This window comes from Cavia porcellus, unplaced genomic scaffold (assembly GCF_034190915.1).
Source record: "Cavia porcellus strain 051 isolate PalLab524CR breed Dunkin Hartley unplaced genomic scaffold, mCavPor4.1 scaffold_1, whole genome shotgun sequence".
Lineage (NCBI taxonomy): Eukaryota > Metazoa > Chordata > Mammalia > Rodentia > Caviidae > Cavia > Cavia porcellus.
Window position 1 is genome coordinate 236424481 of NW_026947484.1, and position 22423 is coordinate 236446903.

The following is a 22423-nucleotide window of genomic DNA, read 5'->3' on the forward strand; positions in this document are numbered from 1 at the left end:
CCTCATCATATCGATGGGCTATTTACTCTGGTTTGTTTTAGATTTTGGTATATAACCATAAATCCCACTAACAGAGTTAAAGCTGGAAAATTAATAGTTGCCACAGTTTGCCGCTTTCTAGGCTGTGACTGATGCTATTGTTATTGCTGTTTGTACTACTCTAGTCAAGGTAATGTAGTTGTTCTAATCCGTTGTTCTTGTTTGTATGCCAAGACTGAGATTGCCTGAGGGTCATAAGCAATACTGTAGGCCAGTGCCAATGAACCAAGGGGTAGGCCAAACAGGCAGCAATTCCTCAACCCCAATAAATTAAAGAGGTAGGATCTTTCAACAGACTTGAAACCTGAAAGCCAACTACCTTAAAAACATCTCTAAGAAGTATTCATTTCCGAGTGTTTGTGATACTAGCAATAAAAATATTTAGTATAAACAATTTATAAGCATCAAAACAGGAATTAAACTAAAAAAATTGAAAATGAAATAATACAGTAGCAGCCTCAGACTTCTAGCTCATCAAAGGCAAACCCAGGGGGCAACGAGGGGGAAACAGCTTGAAAGCTACTCACTTGGACACTCTGAAGTGGTAACAAGCAACAAATGAATATGGTATAGAAGAAAAGGAAATAATAATTTCTCAGATAACTTCATACATGATGACCCTAATGAAGGGCACGGATAGAGAAGATACAGATTTTAAAAATAGAGGAGTCTGGGAAAAGGATGGAAACCACGAATGCCCAAAAAATGGAGTGAAAAAAAAAATGGAATCCATGAAACAGATTCAATTAGATATCCAGGAGATTAAAAATTCTATTGAAAGCATATGCAGCAAAATGAACCAATGTGAGGACAGAATATCAGATCTAGAATGCAGGATTGTGGTTAATGATCATGAAAAGAAAGATTTCTTAAAAATAGCAAGGGATCACAAAAAAATCAATCCAATAGCTGCTAGGTGATGCAAAGAAGAGTAACATAAGATTGACCAGAGCCAATAAAAAGAATGAGAAAACCCAAACAACATAAAAACCTGTTAACAGAAGTAGTGGCAGGAAACTTCCCAAGCATGCAAAAAGAATTTGACCTACAGATAAGAGCATCATATAGAACTCCAATTAGCCACAATCAAAAAAATCTGTTTTTCTGCTCAGTCCCCTCTGTCCCCAGCACTGCTCCAGCTGCACCACACTTGCTCTGGTTCCCACTAAGCTGGTGGGGCTGCCAGATCCCCTCAGCCACCATCATGATTACCTATCAGGACCTCAGCAGCCACAAGGAGATGTTCTCTGACATTTGCAAGATCCGGGAGATAGTGGACAGGCTGTGCCTGGAGGTGGAGGGCAAGATGGTCAGTAGAACAGAGGGTAACACTGATAACTTGCTCATTGGTAGAAATGCCTCTGATAAGGCCAGGAGAACGAAGGCATTGAAAGCACAGTGGCCTTGAGCCCCACGTTGGGCACCAAAAAAATAAAAATAAAAATTAAAAGAAAGCACAGTGGTCACCGGCATTGATATTGTCACAAACCATCACTTTCAGGAAACCAGCTTCATGAAAGAGTCCTACAGGAAGTGTATCAAAGATTATATGAAATCAATCAAAGGCAAACTTGAATAACAAAGACCAGAAAGAGTAAAATCATTTTTGACAGGCTACAGATCAAATCAAGCACATCTTTGCTAATTTTGAAAACTATCTGTTCTTGCTTTATAATGTTTGCATTCATTAGTTGGAATGGTTTTATTCTGATTTGTTTGATTTTATTATCTGTGGTGGTATGAACAGCTATTTTGAAGAAAACAAGTCATTATAATAGCCAGTGCTGATTTAATATCATCTTAGCCTGAAGTTCTACCATGCTTTTGCTCTTGTGTTTCCATTGTTCTATCATATTGTATCTTATTGGATTTTATTATGTGTGATGGTATAAACAAATTTTCTATGGAAAATGAGATACTATAGTAGCCATTGTTCATTTTCTGTTATTTGGTTCTGAATGCCTATAACACTTTCATTCTCTTGAATGGTTTTATACTACTTTGTTATGTTTGATACTATTGTGTGTGAAGGCATGCTAAACTATTTCAAAGAAAGAGACATTATGGTAGTTACGGGTTGTTTTGTGGTGAAATACTGTTTGTTTACGTTGTTCTGTTCTGATCTGCTTTGTTATGTCTTCTTGTGTCTTAATCTCTTTAAAATTAAAAAATTAAAAAAAGAAAACTATCAGTTTTTAATTGGTGCAAACATGAATACAGATGGCACAGGTGCTCTCCTAGACTACCGTGAGGATGGTGTGATCTCATTTATGATTTTCTTTAAGGATGACTTAGAAATGGAAAAAATGTTAATGGATTTGGTGATTACATTGGGTCTATCACTTGTCACAACTAGTTGCTGCTTGTCATCCAATCCATGCACCAGGATTTTAGACAAATGGGACTGATGTCATCTTGAATGCTTTTTTTATTTTGACTGTGATTTATTTGGAATAGAGGCATGATTTTTTAGGTAAAAAACACATGTCCTGTAGATCGTATAAAAATAAAGTGTGTTAAAACTCAGCTGAGAGACTGCCTCTTAGTTTAATACATACATAAACTAAGTCTATCATAGTGTTTGTGGAGAGGATCAAGCCTGGTCACAGACCACTGCTAAAAAGTATTAGACTGTCTTTAAATAATTTGTGGAGTGGAAACTATTTCTGAAACTGGAATACAAGACAGGGATCAAAGTTTTAATTCTGAGTTGCAGTGAAGGAAAAAAAATGTTCATAGCAGTGCCCACATTTGAAGTGGAGCCTTATGTATTTCATCACCTACCATACAAGTAGTCAGCCCTGCAAAATATTACCAAAAGAATAAAAAGACTTAACTCAGTTGAAAAAAATTTACCTCAAGGTATATATTCAATGGAAATTCAATGGAAAAGAATATTCAAAGTTTTAAAAAAATAAACAAATACTCATAAAGGAAAAAATTACAGCAGACTTTTCAACACAGATCCTTAAGGAGAGCATGAAATAGTTCAAGCTCTAAAAGAAAACAATCTCCAACCCTGCAAAACTATCTTTCAAAATGAATAAAGAAATAACATATTTCCATGACAAAGAACACCTAAAGAAATTCATGACCACCAACTCAGCACTCCAAATGTTCTGAAGGACATTCTAGAAAAAGATAATGAAGACCACCACTCCATGAACCCCAAGGGAATGAATCTACTAGGCAAAGCAAGTAATTAACCAGAGGGGAAAAAAAGGGAGCCAACACCAGGAAAATAATATGACAAAGATAAGTCAATACATAATTAGTTTTAACCACCAATGTAAATGGCCTCACTTTCCCAATCAAAAGAAATAGACAGGCAGAGTGGATCAAGAAGCAAGATCTAATGATATACTGCATATAAAACACACATTTAATTTAAAAAGACATTCATAGACTGGAAGTCAAAGGATGGAAAATAATAATCCATAAGACAGGAACCCAGAAAAAATCAGGGTTAGCTGTTCTTTTTGTGGACAAAGTGGATTTCAAACCAAGATTGATTAAAGGAGACAAAGCAGGTTACTACATCCTTGTAAAGGGAATGATCCAAGAGGAAGGTATAATAATCATAAATATAAATGCACCAAATATCAGCACATCCAACTATGTAAAACAAATATCAGCAGACATAAAAAACTAAGCACTAATATAACTACAACAGGGACCTCAATACTCCAATGTCACAAATAGACAGTAGACTAGGCAAAAAAATCAACAAAGAGGTATCAGAACTGAATCAAACTTTTGAACAAATGGACTTAGTAGATAATTACAGTGTTCCACTTGATGACATCAGAATACAGCTTCTTCTCAGCTACACATAGGATGTTCTCCAAAACAAGTCATATCCTAGCTCAAAGAACATAAGTAAATGGAAAATAATTGAAATTATCCCATGCATATTATCAAACCATAGTGCAATGAAATTAAAAAACAAAGGCAAATGAAACCACAAAAACTTCATAGACACATGGAAATTAAGTAACACTCTCTTGAGCAATCAATGGGTCTCAGATGAAATTGAAAAAGAAATTCAATACTTTATACAATTAAACAATAATGCCAGGACAACATATAGGACACAATGAAGGGAAGGTAATCCTACAAGGGAAATTTATGACAGAGAATTATCATATGGGAAAAACAGAGTGAGCTCAAATAAACAACATAATGTTGAACCTCAAATGTCTAGAAAAAAAAGAGCAAGTCAAGCCCAAAGCTTATACAAGGAAGGAAATGATAAAGATCAGAGCAGAAATTGATGCAATGGAGGCAAAAAAACAATACAAAGAATCAATGAATCAAAGAGTTGGTTCTTTGAAACATTAAATAAAATTGACAAACTCATACACAACCTTCTCCAAAAAGCAAAAGAAATGACTCAGATCCATGCAATTGGAAATTAAAAAGATGAAATCACAATGAATCCTGAGAAAATCCAGAAATCATTAATACCTGTATTCTTCAACACAGAATAAGATGGACAGACAGAAGAAATGGACAGATCCCTAGATACATATGAATTATCAAAGCTGAATCAAGAAAATGTAAAAATTCTAAATAACACAATATCAGTCAAGGAAATTGATAATGTAATTTAAAATCTAACCAAAAAAAAAAGCGTAGGTCCTGACAGATTCACTGCAGAATTTCACAAGAAATGTGAAAGGATCTAGAGTTACTGTTCCTTAAACTCTTTAATGGAAAGCAACACTCCCAAGCTCATTTCTTTGATCAAGCATTACCTTGATATCAAAACCAGAGAGGAATCCAAACAAACGACAGAGCTAAAGGCCAATATCTCTAGTGAATATAGATGCAAAAAATCCTTAATAGGATACTGGCAAACAAAATGCAGCAAATCATCAAAATAATTGTGCACTATGACCAAGTAGGATTCAACCCAGGGATGGAGGGATGGTTCAACACGTGCAAATCAATAAATGTAATACACTGTATTAACAGAGCTAAGGACAAAAACTATATGATCATCTCAATACATTCCGAAAAAGTATTTGACAAAATCCAGCATCTATTCATGATAAAAACCCTACAGAAAATTAGAATACATAATCTTTATCTTAATCTGATAAGAGCCATCTATGACAAACCAACAGCCATTATCATATAAAATGGACAAAAACTCAAAACTTTCACTCTAAAATCAAGAACAAGACAAGGATGTTCACTGTCACTACTATTATTCAATATAGTTCTGGAAACATTAGCCAGAGCAATTAAACAAGAGAAATAAATAAATAAGGATAGGAAAGGAAGAAGTTGAATTATCGGGCTGGGGATTTAGCTCAGTGGCATAAGCGCCTGCCTTGCAAGCAGGCAGTCGTGAGTTCGATCCCTGGTACCGATAAAAACGAAAAAAGACCAAAAAAAAAAAAAAAAGAAGTTGAATTATCATTATTTTCAGATGACATGATTGTCTACAGAGAAAACCCCAAAACCCCACCAAAAGACTAGACAATCAGTAGCATTCTTGTGCATAAATAACAAAGCTGGTTGGAATGTAGACCAGCCCAACTACTGTGAAATCAGTGTGGAGATTCCTCAAAGACTCATTTGACCCAGCCATTTCCCTTCTGGGTATTTTCCCAGAATTGAAAACATTATATCACAGAGATATATGTGCACCCATGTTTATAGAAGCACATTTATAATAGCTAAATCTTGGAAGCAACCCAAATATCCATCAAATGTGGAATGGATAAGAAAAGATGTGACATTTTTATACAATGGAGTATTACTCAGCTATAAAGAAGGATAAACTTGAGGCTTTTACAGGTAAATGGATGACACTCGGGACCATATGCATGCGTGAAATAAATCAGATTTACATGTGTAAATATTGTCTCACTAGTATAAAAAACTGAAAGAGTAAATAAGACCCAAAATGTACAATAGATATTGGGAAAGGGAAAGAAATTGCTCAAAAGGAAAGAGCAACTGGAATGAGGAAAGGAGAAAAGAAAGAAGGGAAAAGAATATATAGAGAGAAAGTAAAAGACCTTTACACTTAAAACTATAGTGCTCCGGAAAAGGAGATTGAAGAAGGTATCAGAACACGGAAAGATAACCCTTGTTCTTGGGTATGAATAATCAATGTGGTAAAACTGGTCTTCCTTCTAAAATTGTTATACAGACAACGCAATCCCAATCAAAACTCCAATGGCATGCCTCACAGAATAAAAACAACCCTAAAATTCACTTGGAAGCAGAAGAGACCTAGAATAGCCAAAGCAATTTTGGGCAACAGAGGCAAGGCAAGGGGCATCACAATCCCCGATCTGAGTTATACTATAAATCTACAGTGATAGAAACGGCACAGTGCTGGCAGACACAGACCCCAGGATGAGCAGAACAGGCTGGAAGACGCAGAAACAGCTCCAGACACCCTCAGCCACTTAGCTTTGACAACAGGACCCAAACATGTTCACTCACTGCAAGGTAGTCTCTGGCTGGGGGTTTAACTCAGTGGCAAAGCACCTGCCTGGCAAGCAAAAGAAAAAGAAACATGGCCTCTTTTAATAAATGGTGCTGGAGGAACTGGATTTCTACATGCCAAAGATTAAAACTGGACCCATATCTCTCACCCCACACTAAACTAAAATCAAAATAGATCAGAGATCTAAATATTAAAACAGAAACATTAAATCTGCTGGAAGATAGAATAGGTAAAACTCTTGAAGACACAGGTGCAGGCAGAGGCATTATGAATAAAATCCCAGTCACACAGTAACTATTACAAAGAATCAGCAACTGAAATCTCATCTTACTAAAAAGCTTTTGCACAGCAACAGAGTGAAGAGACAACCCAGTATGGGAAAAAATGCTTGTCGGCTGTTTCTCAGATGAAGGATTACTATTGAGAACATATAAAGTACTCAAAAAAATCAGACCCCCTAAATTTAAAGACCTAATCCAAAATGGGCGTCTGAAATGCCAAGATTGCTCAGATGCAAAAGTACAAACAGAAAATAAATATATGAGAAAATGTTTAACATCATTGGTCAAATTAAAACAATGCTGAGATTTCTTCTCACTTCAAAAAGACTGGGACTGGATACCATCAAGAAATCAGCCAATAACAAATGCTGGCGGGGCCGTGGGGAAAAAGAACCGTTCTTCATGACTGTTGGTGGGAGTGTAGACTGGTGCAACCACTGTGGAAATCAGTGCTGAGGCTCCTCAAAAAACTAAAACTAGAGGTTCTAGTTGCTCCAGCTATTCCCCTTCTTGGTATCTTCATGAAAGAATTAAAATCATCATACCACAGCATTATATGCACACTTATGTTTATAGCAGCACAATTTGTCATAGTCAAATATTGGAAACAGTCCAACTGTCTATCAACTGATAAATGTGTTTTTTAACACAATGGAGTACTACTTTGCCATCAAGAAGGCTAAATGAGACATTTCTAGGTTAATGAATTGACCTTGAGACCATACACTTAAGTGAAATAACTCAGATTCATATATTCAAATACTATGTGGTTTCTCTTGTGTGAGAAATCAAAAGTGTAAATAAGGACCAAAATGTATAATACGTATTGTGAAGAAAAAAAAAAGAGAATCAAAGGAAAAAATGAAAACAAAGCTTTGTAACTAAGGAGAAAAAGAGGAATGGGGGGGGGGGAATCATAAGTATACTCCACGCACAAGTACAAAGCCCGCATGATGAATGCTGTCACTATGCCAAGCTGTGGAAGGGTCCCTGTGTGTTGGAGGCCAGGCTGTGGAAGGTCCCATTGCTGGCCAGGGAGGGACCTCTGCCTGTGCTGGAAAGCCCCATATGCACAGTACTCCACAGTGAAGACGCCCCACAGCTGGGCCGCAGCGGACACAGGCTGCTGACCCTCCTACTCCAGAGCACTAAAGCTGCCAACCTTAGCGATCACGCAGTTCTAGTTGGCAGAATTTACTGCCTTTTCCTAATTTTGAGGGCTTCTGCCTCCAGAGTCCCCTTGTCTTCCTGTACCTCTCAAATCTGTAAAACCCCAGCAGGACAGTGGAATGGAAGGGCCTTTGTCGTTACCCCCAGAGAGCCACTATTCCTGAGAGTTCTGACCTTCCTAGACTCCCCAAAAGCAGTCACTGGTCTCTTTTTATTTAAGTCATTCGCTAAACACTCATTTTAGGAGGCTGAGGACCTACTCAGTCTCTGATAATACATCTAAAATGTACCCAAGAGCGTCTCCCGAGATCCAGCCATGGCAGAACTTAGCAAGAAAGCAGTTCGCCTCCCTTCCTGGTGAGCAAGCCAGGAAGACAAAGAGCAGGTGTCCTGGGAGCAACATCCCATCCCTCCCTCCCAGGCCCGTCAGCGACGGGGGGAGAGGTCTGGGCATTTCTTGGGAGGGTGACCGTGTGCAACATGGCAAATATGGGGGTTTCCTTCCATCTTCTGTTTGAAGGCAAAGGTTGTTTCCACTGTTGTGCTTTGTTTTGATTGTTTTGCTCTATTCAATATTCTCTTTCGACTGGTTTTATAATGTTTTGTTTTTGGTATACCTGATTGAAAGGACAACTATTGTGAAGATAACGAGATATACTACGATACCTATTACTGGTTTTTTTAAAAATCAATACCAGGGATCAAACTCACGACCGCGGGCTTTCAAGGCAGGCGCTTATGCCACTGAGCTAAATCCCCAGCCCCAATGCCTATTACTGTTATCCTGCTGTGAAATTCTGCATCAATTTCACTGCATTGTCTCGATTGGCTTTCTTCTGGCTTGTTCTGTTGTATTTTACAACTTCAAAATAAAAAAAAGTAAAATGTAACCGAAAATTAATTTTAAAATATACTTGAAAAAAAATTCAAATCTAAAATAACCTCCAAAATTCTCATGTGCTCAAAAGAAGGGTTTTAAAAAGGTAATTGGACCACGTGTCCACTATATGCTTACGTCACTGGATTCATCCACCAATGAGTTCAGGAGCTGTTAGGAAGGAAGCGGGACTTGGGTAGAGGCCCGTCATCCGGGTGGACCTGGAAGGGTGCATCCCATTCCCCGGCTCCGCTCCCCTCTTTGTGCTCCCTGGCTGCCGTCAGGTGAGTTGCTTTCCTCCACTGTGCTCGTCTACCATGCTGATTCTGCCTGGAAGCCACCCACTAGGGACTGAAAGCTCTAAAAATCTCCCCCAAAAAAGATAAGAAAGAGAATGGAGCATCGACATAACTAAGAATATATTTGAATAAAATCTGACCCTGTAGCGTGATACTGAGGAACTCATTCTGAGCCCTGGTTCACTGTGGGTTGTGATCACAAAGATTCATCTTGCACTAGAGTGAGGATCATTTCTCATAATCTAAAAAAATCCAGGAGTCATCAAAAAAGATCCCAAATCGTGACTATATAAATATTAAGAACAATTACAACTATAAGCAAAGTCAAAAGACAGTGGCTTAGTGTTAAAAGTACTTGACTACAGAAGTCCCCAGATTTAATTTCCAGCACCACACACACCCACAAACACAAACATACATATGTATAGACACACAAAGACAGATGAGCGACTAGGGAAATATTTGCAGCTCATATCACAAGTAGCTGGTTTCCTAATATAGAGAATACCTGAAAATCAACAAGGTAAAGACCAACAAAACCCAATAGATAAATGGGCCAATGAGATGGATAGATCGTTTATAGAAAGGAAATACAGGCCTGGGGATTTAGCTCAGCGGCATAAGCCCCTGCCTTACAAGCAGGCAGTCGTGAGTTTGAGCCCCAGTACCGATAAAAAGAAAAAAAAAAGTGTAAAAAAAAAAACAAAAAGGAGATACAAGGGACACACTAAAACAAAGTACTTTCAAACAAATGAAAAAATGTTGTTTGAAAATATTAAAATCAAGACTCCATTTTTACCTCTTAGAATAATAGCAAGATGTATGGTAAGCTATAATGTTTGCAAAGATCTGGGGAAATGGGCATCTTATTGGTGATAGTATAAACTGGTAAAGTTCTAGAAGGGCTTTTTGGCAAAATCTATTGTTATAATTATGCATAACCTTTTAGCCAGTATTGCAATTCTAGGGATTTACTCTACAGGTAGACTTACACATTTATGTACAATTGCAGCATTGTTTGAGCGAAAAATACTTTTGTATTGTCCGAAGGCAACAAGGAGAATAAGAAATTTTATCTTCACAAAATGACTAAGCTGTTTTTACCCTGCACCTTCACATATACCAAAGAAGGCTGTCCTCTACGGTGATCATCCAGTTACGGTAAGGAGGCGGTGTGGAGAGAGAGCTGGTCATTGCACAGTTTAGGCAGGGTCGGCAGGACTGGAGGAAGGTGCTCACACACTGGTGGATATCGTGGCTACAAAACTGACAATGCCCTGCTTAGAACAAGGCTTTGCTCCGCGGGGCTCTGTGTGCTCCTTAGCTCCCATCTGTAACCACAGAGGGGCAGGGGGAGCAGGGTGAAGAGAGAACGTGGCAGACCCACCGTCCCAGCACGGTGACACGGGCCGGAGGGACAGCAGTTGGGGATGAACAGCTCTGCAGACGCCAGCCTTTCTCTTGCGGAGGAGAGGCGAGACCAGCTCACACAAGCACACAAATGAAGCCCTGTTGGGATCACAGGGGCTCAGGCAAAGGTCTGGCACACTGCTCTGGTGTCTTCCCCACAAGCATTTGAGCAAACAGGTTGTCTAGGCAGCAGGTCTCCAGGAGACACTATTTGTACTGTGTTCCATCTGAATGGCGCCCCTGGGGAGGGTACGATTTGGATGCTGTCCATTGGAAACCGACAGGGTGTCAGCCCTGCAGGAAAAGGTGCCCTCATTCAAAGGTAAGAATGGATCAAAAGGGGAACAGCACAGAGAAAAGAAGAAAAACAAAAAACCAGTAAGGAAAAAGGTGGACATCAATGCAGAAAACGGTGGGCGGATAGAGAACATAAATTTTGTCACCAAGCTGGTGAAAATCAGGCCCAAATAAATCTCCATGAACTCTGGGAAGTAAGGCAAAACTAATCTCTGTATAACAAGCACGGAAGTAGAGACGGAAGGACTTAAAACAGTAAGTGAAAAAGCAGCTGAAGGTGAACCGAGCTGGCAGCCTCTCTCCCGTGAGGTGGAGCTCCACGCCACAAACAAACCCCTTGGGTGTGTAGAAGGGTAACTGTCTAAAGGTGTAGCACACCTTGGCGCTTGTCATTCTGCTACAGATAGGAAACACTACCCGCCCAGGAGGCTCTTTGTGCCCTCTTCCAGGCAAAGGCGATTGCTGTTTTGATCTCTAGCATTCGTTTACCTGTGGTTCATTCTATGTAAATGGAAATAGGTAGTAATTACTCTTGTATGCTCAGGTTTTCACGCGACCTTGCCCTTCGAGATCCATCCACACTGCTGTGGATCACAGCAGTCTTTGATTTCAATATTACGTGCTGTTCCATTACATGAATATGCTACCATTTATTTATCCACGAACATTCGAGTTGTTTGCAATTTTTAAACCATTCTGCACAAAGCTGCAGGGAATACTCTTGTGTGCCTTCTGGTGGATATGAGCGTTCATTTCTGTTGGGAATTTATGAAAAGGAGTGATGTTTTCAGGTCATAATGTATATGCGTATTCAGCTTTGGCGCCTTGAAAAACTGTTCAAAGTGGGTGTTGAAACCAGTTTAAGCCAGCACAGCATCCTCTGCGTCTTTACATCCACTTGATATTGGCCGTCTGTTTAGTATTAGCCATTCTGCCAATGGAGTCTCATGGTGGTTCTCACATTTCCTTGATGACTGACATTTAGGGTTTTTTTCTATGGGATGTACTTGGTCAAGACTAAGCCCATTCTTTACTGGGTTGTCCATTTCTTCCTTCCCGATGGGCAGGAGTTCTTTCTATATATTCTGTGTAGGAGTCCTTTGTCAGATACGTATAAAAATATTTGGCAATTTTTGCAGACTGTGTAGGAAATCAGTGCTTACCTCAAAATCATAAAAACATTCACTCATTTTGAAAAAGTTTTATTAACTTTCACATTCAATTCTATGACCTATTTCAAATTAATGTTGGTGTACAGAGTGATACAGGGGGCAAGGCTCTTTTTTTTTTTTTTTTTTTTTTTTTTAGTACTGGGGATCAAACTCACGCCCTCGCACTTGCCAGACAGGCACTGTGCCACTGAATTATATTCCCCAGCTCTTATTTTTCAAATATAAATAGATAAGGTGCAGTTAAGTCTGCACCTTATTGCAAATATTTTCCCCGCTGAATTGTACTGAGACCTTTTACTAGTCAGGTTTTCACAGTGGGGGGCTTCTTAGCCTAGAGAGGAGAGTCATCCAGGACCAGCTGAGGGGACCTTGGGCCTCGATTTCTCTGCTTCTGCCCACCATCCTCACTGTGGTCCTGGCTCCTGGCAGGGTCCTGATGAAGAGCACCCAGCGGGGAAGGGGTAGAGATGGAAGAAAGTGGTGGTGAAAAAAAGGGAAGCCGATGGCCCTTCCGGCCTTCCCTAGACCACAGACTGTCACCGGTAGCAGACGCCAGTTGAAGGAAGGGAGCAGCTTGAACCATTAGGTCAAGGCTGTTTGTGACTTACAGCGACCAGAAGGATTGTTATGCCCTGAGACTGACCAGAAATGTGGTGAGAATTCTCACATTCTCACCTAGGTAAAAAGGTCCAAGGGCCTCCTCTGCCCACCAGCTTTAAAGGACGAGGAGAAAAATAAGTCACTTCAATGATCACAAAGCATAGGATTCACTTCTCTAAGGAGCCAGGACACAGAAGGATTTGTTAAGCAAGAGTAAATTCAAGACTCAAAATTAGTATGTGAATTTTTTCATTATTTTCATTCAAATTATTACTTATCTTTAAAGATGAGGAAGATCTACTAATGTAGATCATTGAGGGTAGAGACTGATCAAAACATCTGTAGCATCTGGGTCTGGCGGTACTTGCCTTTAATCCCAGCAGGCAAGTTGCAAGTTCGAATCCAGCCTGTACCACTTAATGACTTAGCAAAACCCCGTCTCAAAGTGGGAAAAAAATTTTTTACAGAATGACTGGAGATTTAGTTCTGTGCAAAGGCCCTGGCTTCCACCCTATCCGGTACCACAGAAAGAAAAAAACCTATGAAAAAGATACAAATGTATGCAATTTCTCTCAATTACCCATGCTTAAAGAAAGTCAAATGTAAAAAGAGAGTAGATGAAGCATTTAATCTCAAGAACACACAAATTAAAATCAAAACCCAGAGCTGCTGCTCACTTGGCTCACGCTCAGAATAGGTGACTTAATTACACCCTTACACGCATTACGGCAAACGTGCAAGGCAGGGTCACCTTTCCCTCCCAGTTTCCCGGCTGCCAGGACCTCCCAAGCCTTCTGCAACTATCCAGGCAAGGCAAGTCAAATTTCTGGGCCCCATTTTTAGTTCACAAAGTCCCTTCTGCTGTACTGAGGACCAAATAACATTTTCTTTCTCTGTCTCACACAAATAAGGCAATTTTCATTTCCAAGTCACAGTTCTTCTCCTTTTTATCATGAGTTGTAGATGTCTTTGTTGAACATCACATATGCAGTTTGGGGAAAGCTCACCAACACCATGAACTTATTCTTTATTTTAGTGTGACAACTTTGGAAAGATATGACAGAGCGCACAGAGAGTTAACCTTTCATTTTCCCATGTGTCTGCAGTGAACTCAGGGATATGTCACATGTTTTAGTTAGAGAGAACCTGTTGGCTAACGTTTCATATAATAAACACTAAATTTTAATCCGTAAAGGTTTATCCAGAACCATACAGTGAATTGCACAGAGCAGCGTGGACTATCCCTGTTTCAGGATGGGATATGGCTCTTCAGTTTGAAAAATGTGACAGCCTTCTAGGTTAAACTTCATTTTGGAAGTTCAGGCCTTTTCCAGAGAACTTTCCAGTGGTTGCAAAAGTTTTACGAATTTATTAGGAAGAGTACTGTTATTTTTAAATTTTAACCTCGAATTAACACGATAATCATGCATGTTTATGGCTTGTAGTGCGATATTTCTGCCCTTACACAATGTGTAATGATCAGGTCAAAGTAATTGATGCATTGTTTTTGTCACCTCAAACATTTATCTTTCTTTGTGTTAGAAACGCTTAAAACCGTTCCCACAAGCTATTTGAAATATGAGAATATGATTAATTGCTATCAACCATAGTTAGAGAGTACTGCTATTTGCAATTTCTATGAACACTGGTTTTTCCAAATTGATGCAATCCATATTACAGACCTGGGCAAAACTCCTAATCTGGCAAGAGTCCCTACAAATGAAAAAAAAGAGCAACCTACCACAGAAATATTGGCCAAAATATATGGAGAATTAATAGGAAAGGAAATATAAGTGTATCTTATACAAAAGAGGCTTGGCTGTATCATAAGAGGAATAGGCTGGGATTTAGCTCAGCGGCATAAGTGCCTGCCTGGCAAGCATGAGGTTGTTTGATCTCTGGTAACAAAACAAAACAAAACAAAACAAAAAAAGGAATAAAAATTTAAGTGATAACGCAAAGCCACTTTTACCTACAGATTGGTAAGATCAAACAGTGTGATGGTAACATCTGAACCAGCAAGGCTGCAGTGAAACAGGTGCTCATCCACTGCTGGGAGGAATTCAGATGGGTGCAACTTCTCTAGAGGATGTCTGATAAGCTCCACCACAGTCTGGGAGAGCAGCTCACTCACTTAGCATGTGCGAAGACCTGGGTTTGGTATCTAACACTGTATATGCACATATCTATGTCTTATAGATTTGTAAAAACTTACAGAACTGTACACTAAAAAAGGATATGTTTTACCTTTTGTAAATTATTCTTTGATTTTTCAAAAGAAGAAAAGTTAATGTTAATCACAAAATAAATTCCATATTGACTTTTAAATGAGATTCCTGGGTATTGTGATGCATGTCTGTAATCTCAATTCAGGAGGCTGAGGCAAGAGAATGCTGCTAGTTCAAGGCCAGCCGGGGCTACAAAGTGAGTTCAAGTGAACTGGTTCAAAGTGAATTGTATAGTGAAACATTGTCTCAAAAAATCAAAACAAACAAGTCAACAAAAATGCCAAAAAAACAAACAAAAAGAATGCGGTTGATCTATATTAGTACACTGGTATGCTTTAGCTCTAAGATATATTAAGTTAAAAACTCAGCATGTAAAATGGTGTATGTAGTACATAAGTAAAGACGAACTATGTCATGTACTTAGTCACACACGTACATACATGTTTGTGTATGTATATTATGTCCCGAAGTATCTACACAGACAGAATTCACCTCTTGGGAGGGAGCCGAGGAGCTGAAGAGCAGAAGGACTTACTTTTCACTGTATATACTTTCATTGTCTTTGGAATTTTTTTAAAACTATACTATTACTTTTTCAACAATAATAAAACCTTAGAAAGTCAGGACAAACTGCAAACACATATATGGTTAGCCCAAAACTTTACTTCTAGAAATTTACTTCAATTGTGTACTCACCCAAGTGCAGATTGAAGTTATGTACAGATTTGTTCATTATTGCATTGTTTACAAAAGCTAAAGTTTGGAAACCACTAAAGAACCACCAAAGAGACACTGGTGAAGTCATGGCTTTATGCACTTGTGTGATACTTAGAGGCTACCCAGAAGAACATGCCAAAATGGAAGTAGACTCAAGATATATTCAGTAAAAAGAACAAGATACACCATGTTGAGATAAAGCAAGGGGGCCCATTTTCACATGTCTGCACTCAAATATGCATAAAATCACTATGGGAGGATACACCCCAAGCATACAATGAAGCAAAGTACAGTGGTGCGTGCCTGCAACCTGAGACAGGCAAGAGGATTTCATGATTGAGCCCAGTCCGGTAACTTAGAGACTTAGGGAGACGTGGTCTCAAAATTAAAAAAAAAAAAATTAAATGACTGGGAATGTGGCTCAGTGCGAAGATCCTGAGTACAAACTCCAGACACACACACACACACACACACATACACACACGCACCTCTAAGTTTGCTTCATATAGTACTACAAGTGTAGGGCTAGCAGAGTATCCCTTTGTTAGTACCACTAAGGAAGGTAATCATAATAGCATGATCAATGCACCCCTACCATCGTAGACAGAGCACCACATGGTTTCCATTGTGCATTAAAATAAGCTGGGCCTGTTTCTAGGCAACACTCTGGGTGGGTAAACAGGTTTGTCTAACAGTGCTATCATGGCCAATCACAAAAGAAGCCTCCACTTGGACAAGAATGTGGCCACTGAGGATGGAGAGTGGCCAACATCATCATGTCCAAAGCTAGCAGTACTTGTTTAGAAACTTTCCTGAAGGGGACAGTTTCTCCACAGTGCTCTCCAATGCCAGGCACCAATGGCTCTCCGCTAAGCACGGAGACTGTGGTCACAGCATGAGGTCAGCCTGCTTCCCAGGTGGGTGCGGCTGGAGTGAGAGAAATGGTCAGTGAAATTCAAGCATGACTCCCTAAGATCACCACTTTAACATGAGAGGCTTTTGTATACCAATGACTGGTCGATATTTCTAAATACAATTGAGATTTGAAAAAGAAATGTACACGCCCAGTCAGAGCTTGTTGTCGTAAGAATGACCAGACAGCATGACAAATATGATCCTGAAAATACTAATTTTAACTCTTCTGTGCTGTATTCTATGACTGTTGGAAGAGAAGGCAGCACAAATATTGGACATAATTAGTTTTAAACATTTCCATTCCCCGAACATTTTCCATATTAACTTTTGCAATATCCCCCGTATCTGAGAATCCTCTTGGTCACAAGATATGCTATACTAATGAATAAATTAGGACTTCTGCTTGCAAGCGAGAGAATTCTGACCTAATGATTCACTTAAACAAAACGGAATTTACTGTATTATGTAACAAAAAAGTAGGAATAGAGATCGCCATTATGTTGGCTTTGATGCTGAAATGTATTGCCAGGGTCTCTCTATCTGTCTGTCTGTCTGTCTGCCTCTCTCTCTCTTTCTCTCTCTCTCTCCCTCTCTCCCAGCTTTGTTCACAGACTGACTCCCACTCAAGCTATCCAGATTGCATCAGCAACTCTGGGCCTCACAATCCCTCAGGACAAAATTCTAACAGCACAGAGAATCTCTTGCAAAGCCCGGGCAACATCATTGCTTCTCATTGGTTCTGAAAGAGGCTTCTGTTCGTCAATAAGTCTGGCTAAGAAGATGCAATATTTGGATCGATTTGGGTCACCACCTCTGCGCCTGCACTTAGGGTGAAGCCCCAGACACAGCGTTGTGCAGTGGGTGGGGTGGGGAGGAAGGCAGGGATTTCTATGGGAGGGCGGCCGCGTAGGGAGCCCAGAAGAGAACAGCTGTCCATAAACAGCTGTGGTCTGAGATAATTGGTGTGCACTGGAAATCCAACAGGAATGAGCGCCTGCCAAGAACTAGAAAGGCACACAGAGAAGGCACGGGCTGCAGGAGCAAGTTATACCCATTGCCTGACATTAATATTTTAAATTAAAGGAGTCAGTGTCTCTGGACTTGATACGCATTTTCAAAAAGAAGGAATAATTAATGTTTCTGGACTTGACATGCAATTTCAAAAAGAAAGAATAATTGCTTTTTATTCTTCCAAACTGAAAAAAAGATGCATAAAATTAACTTTGAGAAGAAAATTTTATCCTGAGAATTACTGCAAATATGATTACTCTCATCTAAATGCATGTCAGAAATAAAAGGCAGTGCTGGGAATCAGCTACTGTCAGCGCTAGATGGAATGTGTAATTTGGAAATGATTTATTCTTTTCCATGTAAGGCTCTATTCTACAATATGTAAATTGGAGGTGATTTCGTATAACTTTTAGAGTGTTAAATAAAAGCTAGAGTAAAAAGTTTGGGGGTAGAAGCACTGGTTTTTAAAAATAACTTTAAATTTCTGTAAAACTTAAACAGCAGCAGATTTAGTCCAGTAATTTGTCTAAATCACTGCAGAGAATTAGTAATTATCAGAAGAAGAAGTTTTCTAAAGCGGCAGTGGCCTGCACGTCGACATGGGGCCCAGGAAATTCAGCGTGTATAATTCCTCCCTGTTCCCTCTAGCAGCATGATTGATAACCATCCCAACTGCTACTTTCCACAGCTTTCTTGCCTTAAAAACTAAATAGATAAATAAAATAACAGACCCAGTTTGATCAGGCAGCAAACCACGTATGCAGCTTGAGTCCAAGTAAATGCTGCCACTCTCATTTTCTGCCCGTCTAGCAACAGACACGTTATTAATCTTGGCCCAAAGAAGTCTGTCTGAGGCTCATTTTTTCTTTCTGCTTAGGGGAACTTTAAAAAGAAAAGACAGCCCCTTTCATCCCAGCTCCCTCCCCGCTCAGACCCGGCCCTCTGCGGATACAATGTTTAAAGCAGCTGTGCCATCTTATGGCTAAAGTGGGAAAGCCAAGGGAACCACAGGCTTGCACCCTGGTATCCACTGGGAAGCCCCAGGGGGATTCAGACCTCTAAGGGGCCTATTAAGGTCATGTGGGTGGAGCCACTTTCAGTTGGCTATTTGATCACTTCCGATTGGTCAGCCCTAAATTATATGGCTCCTCCCCCAACTTCCCATCTTGGTCGCCATTCTAAATACCACATGGCTAAATTTGGAGGTGATGTATTTCCCTTTCAAAGCCTAAAACAAAGGACTTCCAAAAATTCATTCTTGGAGAACAGCTGTAGGGTAGGGGAAACGACCCTGTTCATTTAAGTTTGATCCCAGGGTTTTAGAAAATCAAGTTAGACCCTTTTTATCGTCTCCTTTGGAATGCCATTAAATCAGTGAATTAGTAAAAGAATATCCCCTCACAGCTGACACCTGTCCTCCTGTTTCAAACATGACAGTGAGTGAAATTTAAGGAGGAAAGTTGTACACCCATGATAAGGAAGAATTTCACTCCAAGCTATGACAAGACCCATCAGGCAGCTCCTGAAGGAATAGGAGGCCTTACAACCAGAGGAGTTTAAAAATAAGCATAATGACAGGGCATTTGTAAAGCAAAAAATTACATTAAATGTGGAAATTTATTTTAATTGTTACCTAAAAACTAAAGTTGCACTTAATATGAGGTAATATGTGATGCTTCATGTACGTATGCATTTATCAGGTTCAACACATTTATATTTATATCAGGTTAAACTTATTTAACTCCTTGAACATTTATCATTTATGGTAAAAACATTTAAAATCTCTTCAAGCTTTTTGAAATGTACAGTACATTATGTACATATTATCTGTATGTAAAGAAAATTTAAGTGTCAGATGAAATTTAACTAGATGATCTTTATGGCTCTACTCAACTGTAAGATTCGAAGGCTTAAAGATTGTGTTTTCAGGCTGGGGATTTAGCTCAGTGGTGTAAGCACCTGCCTGGCAAGCGCAAGGTCATGAGTTCAATCCCAGGTACCAAAAAAAAAAAAAAAGACGGTGTTTTCATATCTTAAAACTGAAAGGAGCATTTTCACTGGATTCTGAAAAACTGTTTTTGTTACCATCTACTTTCCTTAAATATTTGCTGCATATTTTTTCTTTGAACTGTCTACTCTTTTTCTACCGTGGCGGAGGCCAAAGCGGGAAGCCTACCACTACCTCCTGCTTCTTCAGCCCTAATTGCATCTCCCCTCCCTGTTTGTGTGCACAGAGAATTCTGATCAGTTCCTCACACCTCATCAATGTCTGCCCCATGAGCCACTTCCGATCAGAAGTCATAGAACCCTCTGCTCTCTGTCTCCGGTTGAAGGAGACAGTCCAACCGCCATGGGTTGGTTGTGTGCTCCTTTCCTGGTCCTCCATAAACCTGTTCACTTTGTACTTTTTGCTTCTCTGTTGCACCAGAAAACTCTAACAAGGAGGAGAATGAGGAGAAGATAAACAAGTGCACACGGACTTGTACCTGCAGCAGGGCCAGAGGGGACACATTTAATTGCCACATGGAGGCTGTTTTCACACCGTATTTCAGGGATGTTTTCACTGGATGTAAAATTCCAGGTTGACAGCTGTTTACGTCAGCACATTGAAGGGATCATTCCTTAATCCTTTGGCTTCTGTAATTGCTACTGAGAAATTAGCAGCGTCTATTATTTCTTGGAAGGTAAATTTTTTGCCTCTAATTTCTCTAAATAGTCTGTCTTAGCCTTGGGTTCCTTTGTCTCCTTGTGATGTCTATGCCTGGCTTTCTTTTTCCTGTGTTCTTGTAATTCATTAAGAGCCTTGTATTTCTGTGTTGATGATTAGAGCTGAAAAATCTCAGCTGTTATCTCATTAAAGATTGCTTCTGTTTCAATAAGTCTAAACGTGTAAGATAGTTTCATCCTATTCTATCAAGTTTCTTTGTCCTTTACTTTTTCTCTGTGTGCCTTCTTCTGAATGGCTTCTTCTAATTTGTTTTCATGTATATTAATCCTTTTCAACTGTGTTGAATTTGTCCTAAACCCTTTCCTTGATTTCTTAGTTTCGGTTCCTCTGTTTTTCACTATTAGAATTTCTATCTGATTATTTTTAAACTCTAATGGTTTTGTTGCTGTGGTTTGTTGCAATGCTGGGGCCTCACGTAGATCTCAGACCCACATTACTTTTCAGTTCTCTGATAAAACAGCCCAACTTCACTTTCACTTTATCTATTTGAATTTTGATCCATTTTGTAATGTTTAGAGGAAGCAAACACACAGAGGACATAATGAACTGGATGCTGGGCGTGGTGGCGCATGCCTGACATCCCAGCCCTGGGGAGGCCAAAGCAGGAGGATCACTTGGAGTTCCAGTGAACTACAAAGCGGACTCAGGGCCAGCCTGAGCTGCCCGGGGAGACCCTGTCTCAAAAAGACAAAAAGAGAACTAGATCTGGTTATTGCCTTCTCCAGTAATCTGTTACACACTTAAAACAAATCACCTAACATTGGACTGTGAATTGGGGGAAACAAATTAAAATTTAACTCCCTCTTCAAGGAAATTAATTAAAGAAAATAGTAAAGAAAAATATTAAAGAAAGTTAATGAAAACTAGTGAATTATTTAGTCCTGTAATACTTTTGTATTAGTCTCCAAACTCTTGTAGTCTGTGCTGTAAAGACAGCAAACTTACAACCTAGAAAGCTAACTAAAAGTAATCTTGGTTGCCCAGTTATTCAAATTAAATCAAGACCTTCAGTAAGACTAAATTTGACTCTATTTTGAGCCAATCACAGGTGACATATTTTTCTTCAGACTTTCTTCTCACCCAAGATGCAACAACAATTCCTTTGCCAACACATTTTTCAACAAGAACCATTTTACACCCAGGATTTTTAAACTTTCAAAGCTGTATGAATGTCGAAGACTATAAACTATGCTGTAGATAAGAAAATCTAAAACGCAACTAATGTAAGAGATAGTATTGTTAATGTGTTCATCAGGAGTACCTAGATTACAAGGTAGCAGCAAACAAGCTCCAGGTTTTGTTTAACTTATTAAATAAAACTTAATTTATTGATTAATTTACATTGATTAACAAAATTTAATTTATTGATTTAACTTATTAAATCAAAGTAGTCTGCAGGTGGATAAAGCTCTTCTAGACAGCTCTCTTCTGGGAGTCTATTTCCATCTTTTGGCTACAGTGTCTCCATGTTGGAGACGCCACGCTCTGCCACGCTGAGACAGGGAAAAATCTAGACAAAGAGACAGAAAGAACTAGCAGATTCTTTTCTCGCTATGCTTTGTCCCGGAGTGACACATGTCACTTTCACTCATGGCTCACTTGTCACAACTACTCACAGGGACCACATCCCAGCCACAAGAGAGCTGGGGAATGCGGAGGAGGACATGGATATTCAAGACTAATAAATTATAATACATTATATCACTTCACATGTAATTGAACTTCAAATGAACTCCTTGAAGTTTCTCCAACTAAAAGTTATTCCCCAAACAATATAAAAATCACTGCGTGATCTCCAGTATTTGAAAAAGCAGACCTTATGCTGCCTTCCCCCTACAGGGGCTAATTTTTTAAGAGGTTCTTACAGCTTCAAAACATAAAACACAGTATGGAACTTCTTTTTCTTGGACAGTTGCCTTTTTTTCAAGGGAGGAATTGGGCTGAATGATTTTTAAGAACCTTAAAATTATTGTTTGACTTCCAAAACCAGCTATTTTTTCATTTTAACTTGAAATATTTTTTCAAGATTCCGAGTTTTTAAATCAAAACTGAAATTATGCACTGCAAGTTGCAGTCTCACGGTGGGGCCAGGCTCATAAAAGAGTTGGGTAAATTGTATTCATCTGGTGTATGCCACACAGGCTATTTATCCAAAAACCCTTTTAGGCAACATGAAGAAGGGAACCACCACTCCTCAGGTTCAAAGGCGA

General features: G+C 39.3%; 1 pseudogene; it reads left to right on the forward strand.

Annotated features, from left to right (window-relative positions):
* The first annotated feature begins 1243 nt into the window (after positions 1–1243).
* On the forward strand, positions 1244–12765 carry LOC100719706 (translationally-controlled tumor protein-like; annotated as a pseudogene).
* The last annotated feature ends 9658 nt before the right edge of the window (positions 12766–22423 follow it).